Here is a 5,800-nt window from a genome sequence, read left to right on the forward strand (position 1 = left end):
TTTATTGAAAATTTTGGGTTTGAATTTTTCCTTAAATAAGGAGTTGGAGTTTTTAACTCCTAGCACCTAATGTATGACAAAGTTCCTTGAAAAAGGATAATGCCCCAACATTGAAGGGTTAACCATGTCATATAAATTAGGGCTCCTATTTTGGAAAAATATTTGGATTAATCTTGTTTTAATCAATAAGAAACCAATGCCTAATAAGATAAGGAACCTAACAAGTTAGGATGACTTATAAGATTGGGATATGAAATCCAATTATAATGGCAAGGAGTCAAAACCCATATTCTTAAAAACATCAAGTGGAAGGGAATCATTTATTTTGTTTCTCCCAATCTCCATCTACGATCCACCATAAAGAATGGAGTGATGGGCATCTCGCCTTGACCATGGGCAGGCTCCCCCTACGGAGGGTGCCCCCTCACTTCATAGATTATAACGTGATCTCCTAAAGGGATAGATAAGGTGTGGTTAGATCGATGGCGATCACGACTAACGTGAAGTCAATCGGCAATCACATCTAATCTAGATGATGGTACACACTTGACTAGCTTAAGATATTAATCTCCCAAAGGAGCTATGATATCTTAAAGTTAGAGGCTGCAGCAAGACGGCTAGACATTAACATGTTGGGATGTTAATTATGAGATAGTAGTCTCGCCTAGATCATAGTAGTTAAGAGTGCCTCGCCTTGGCCATGGGCGATGCTCTCTATGGAGGGTGTTTTTAATTGCATAGATTGGGTAGGATGATCATATTATGTGTTTTGTTTTTGGGTTTTCATTAGGGGTGGCAAAATGGGTACCCATACACGACCCGATTAGACCCGCGGGTACCCGTTACACGATTAGCCTATACCCAGACACGACCCGTTTAGCTAAACGGGTAATCGGGTTTGACACGATTATGACACGAAAATAATCGGGTAACCCGACACGACCCGTTTTACCCGTTTAAAATAACCGGGTATAAATGGGTAGACACGACCCGACACGACCCGATTACCCTAAGGCCTAAACTATAATTTTTTTTTTAAAAAAAAATTAAAATTCAAAATTGTAATAATAATACTAATACATCAATATAGTCAATGCAAAAAATTGAGTTCTAAGAGATTAAAGGTTTTAATAAAGGATAAGAAAAAAAAAAAAAATTGGAAAGTGACCGTAATTGACAAATTGTACTCCAAAATAAATTACTAAACTCATAATTTCACTTAAACTTAAAAGTTAAAAGTTAAAACAAGTAAGTTCATTTATTAAAATAGTCCACTTATAATTTAGTCCCACATGTAACAAAAGTGTTAAAAAATTAATTTGAACAAAGATACAAATTCTCAGACATTTTTTTTAGCATCCAACCCTGGGCCAAGACTCAATATTTTTGAATTCCATGACCATGAGACTATGAGAGCCATAGAAGACCAAGATCCTTATTTAATTGTGCAAAGACAGAGGAGGTTAAAGGGTCTCCTGGAGTGGGTTTCAGGAAAAAAAAAGAGATCATAAATGTTTTGGAAGGGTTTAAGGAAGTTGGATAGGATTTTATATGTGGAATTGGAGATTGTTGACTTTTCAACCCAATGTTTTGTGTGAGGGTTCCATCGAATTTTCTTCCCTAGATTGTTGAAGTGAAGAATGGGTTGGTGGTGAATAGTTTCTGTGGATACAAAGATATGCATTGGAATCCCATTCTTCGAGAAGGCTGCAGCATCTGGAGTTGAAGTTGGTTGTGACATTATTTGAGTAGTCTTGTCCTCTTAGGGTGACCACTGGCCAGGGAAGTGGAAAAGAGTGTTAGGCTTTAATGACAGGATTCTTTTTCCCCAGTGCATGCTCAAGCAATGGTAGGATTCTTGTTTCTGGTGGGTTTTGCTTTCCATGGTGGCCAATCCTTTTGAGGACTGTGGTCTGTGAAATTCACTTCTCATATGCATATAATCCCGCCAGTAACAATTAACATTTGATATCTAGTAATTTTCTACTCATATTTGATACTTTCATACTGCAAATACATTTATCAAAATGTCTAATATAATAGAATAGTTATAATTTAAGTGATTTTCATTTTAGCAACGAAATAAAAAAAAAAAGCTAACAAAAACAAAATAATAAATACAAAAAGAAACAAAACTCAAAACTACATCAACATTAGATTCATAATTCCTTGCAAAATACAAAATAGGTTCCCACGAGCCAATGTCTATTATGCCACTCCACTTAAGGATCCATGAAGGCATCCATGATCCACCCATATAATCAAAGTCCAAAGATATAAATTATAAAACACTACAAATATAATCAGTTTAAGAAATATTAATAGATTGTGCTCCAGATGAATCTGGAATGTCACAGGAAATTGTCAAAACATCATCTTCTTTGCCATCAAAGTCCAACTTCATTTGTGTGAGTTCTATATCAAAAAATAAGAAGAATTAGTATTATTTTATTATAGTGTAATAAAAAAATAATACACATAAACGAAGAAATTAAATATGGAAATAACTAATATTACCTTCATCTCCATATAACCAATCTTTGGTGCAAACTAATGCCTCAGCAATGTTAGGCTTGAGTGAACTCCTATATTGATCAATCACACGTCCACCAATGCTAAAAGTGGATTCCGAAGCAACAGTAGAAACATGAATACTCAAAACATCACGAGCCATAGCAGCTACTTCAGGATAGCGAAATTGATTTCCTTTCCAAAATGAAAGGATGTCAAATGTATCATCCAAATCCACAGACCTAAGCTCCTCCAAATAAATGTCCAATTGATTCTTTTGAAAATTAATATCATCTCCAACAAATGCTAAATAGTCCTACATGAAAGTATAAAACAAAGAGAATATAAACATAAATAATTGAGTATATATATATATATACTAAGTTACAAAAAAGATAAGAAATTAATGATATTATTCACCTTTTGCCAAGATAGTTTTGCTCTAGGTACTTGGGGGCGCCGAGCAGTTATGGAGCTTGAACTTGAAGTATTAGAAGAAGCACTATACTCCATAAAAAGATTCTTAATTTTCTCACGAACATTCTCAAATTGTATAGAATCCATAACTCCATAGATCTTCGTATAGTAATAATTTACAAGATGAAGCTTATAACGAGGATCTAATATAACTGCTATGGCCAACACTGCACTGAATTCTAACCAATATTTCTCAAATTTAGAGATCATTTGAGTTGCCATTAATCTTCTATGCTCATCTTCACTCACAAGGTCTTCCTTCAAAGATAAATAAATCATGGCAACTACGGGAAAGTATAGGTTGACAGTAGGATACTTAGTACCAGAAAAAACACATGTATCTTCATAAAAGCAAGCTAAGAAACTACTGATATCACCCACCTTTTCCCACTCAAGTGCACTAGGACAATGCGGCGTATAGTTTGAATCAGTCATTGCCAAATAACTAAAAGCACTACGATAATGAATAGCACTCTCAAGCATAAGATAAGTAGAATTCCATCTGGTTGGCACATCTTGTTTTAATCCCTTATGACTGTCCAATGACATTTGATTTACCGCATGAAGAAATTTTTGTTTTCGCCCTTGTGATCCCTTAATATACTTTACGTTATCTCGAACCTTTTCGATAGCATCATCAATTTCTTTTAATCCATCTTGCACAATCAAGTTAAGAATATGGGCACAACAACGCATATGAAAGAACTCACCTTCACAAAGAAGGGCTTTCTTAATGTTCAGTGTTTGCTTTAAAAAGTCAACACAACGATCATTAGCAGAAGCATTGTCCAATGTTATAGTAAAAATCTTGTTCTCAATCCCCCACTCTTGTAGCAAATCATATATCTTTTCTTTCAAAGAAACACCATCATGTGGTGGGGGCATAAAAGAAAAGTTTAACACCCTTTTAGTTAACACCCAATCTTTGTTAATAAAATGTGCAGTAAGGCACATATATCCATCGGTTGTCAAAGACGTCCACATATCAGATGTTAAACAAATCCTCCCAGGACAAGCATGCAACATAGATTTAATCTTTTCTTTCTCCCTCATATGCATCTTAACCAAATTTGCCTTAGCAGTATTTCTAGATATAGAGGGTACATCACCACGCAAGTACTGATGTAATTGTCTTAAACCATCATATTCAACAAATGAAAAGGGCAAATCATGCTTAATAATCAAAGCAACCAACAATTCTCTATATACTTTGGGATCAAATTTAGAGCCACTTACTGACAGAGATCCTGCTTTCCCAGCTAAGAGCATCTGCCCAACATCACGAGTGTTTGCCCCCCCACAAACTTGAATGTGCTTTCTCAAATTCCCAGTTCCATATGAACTTCGAGCCTTGTACTTATTACCACATGTCTTGCATTTTGCCCACACCTCCGAGTCATTTGGATCAATATTGGGAACGACATCATAATATTGCCAAACAGTTGAGGTCCTCCTCCGCTTCTTTCCCTTTTTGTTACTCCCAGTCCCCACAGAAACAGAGTCACCTTCTAGTGACGGTAATTCGACCACATCGTCATCAATGTCGAATGCATCTTCAAGAACTTCTTCAATATTCATCTACACACATAAATTACATAATCATTAGTTAAACTATTAAAGTATATGACTAATGACTATATGCTATATAACTATAAATTAAATATTTAAGAATAAATTAAAAGCTATATAGCTAAGTGAAATAAAATAATCCAACTCAAATCTTGCAATAAGCAACTATGGTTAATCTAAATATCTTTTTTATTTTCCTCTCTCTCTCTTTATGAAGTTCCATTCTACTTTTAATCCCCCAATTTTATTTTGGGTTTTAAGTTTTTAAAATCTTTATTTTTAATTAAAAAAAAATCATTGCTTTGGCCATATTTGCCATAAATTGTTCAACAATGCAAATTCAATCAATGATTTAGCAAAATTATGTACACTAATATATAGTAAAAAAATGTAATTAAGCCATTAAGGTATAAACCCTAAACCATATAATATCACATGATTCATATAATTGCTTGAAAGACAAATATATATAAAAAATTCAAACAATCCAAGATTCAAAATCAGAGTCTACAATGTCAATATATATAAAATTTTCAAACAATTAAAATCAAAGTCTAGACTTACAAAAAAAAAAAAAAAAAAAATCAGAGTCAGAGAAATGTAATTAAGCCATTAAGGTATAAACCCTAAACCATATAATATCACATGATTCACATAATTGCTTGAAAGACAAATAATAATATATCAAAAATTCAAACAATCCAAGATTCAAAATCAGAGTCTACAGACTACAATGTCAATATATATAAAATTTTCAAACAATTAAAATCAAAGTCTAGACTTACAAAAAAAAAAAAATCAGAGTCAGAGACATACCACGAGAGACAGAGAGCTGCGAGCCTGCGGCTGACGGCAACGGTGACTCGGTGAGGACGGCGAGTCGGCGACGGTGAGGTACGTTCTTGGCTCTTGCTAACGCCTAAGGCCCCTAAGTTCCTAACGGCGAGGAGCGGAGGAGGCCCACGAGGAGGAGGGAGACTGGGAGAGTGGAGCTGTGGAGACCCAAGAGAGAGAGAGGGAGAATCGGGAGAGTCACGAGTGGCCGAGTGGGATTGTGGGATGCCGGACAGCCCGGACTGTCGGTGACGGAGGGAGAGGGAGAGACCGAGTGAGAGGGAGTCAGGGAGAGCCGGAGAGGGTTAGGTTACGCTTAGTCGCTTACGTTACAGAGACTAGAGAGACTGATTTAGTGATTTTTACTTTTTAGTTCAAAAATCAAATGGTAATTGGTAAAGTAAGCAAA

Source organism: Corylus avellana, chromosome ca4 (assembly GCF_901000735.1).
Source record: "Corylus avellana chromosome ca4, CavTom2PMs-1.0".
Classification (NCBI taxonomy): Eukaryota; Viridiplantae; Streptophyta; class Magnoliopsida; order Fagales; family Betulaceae; genus Corylus; species Corylus avellana.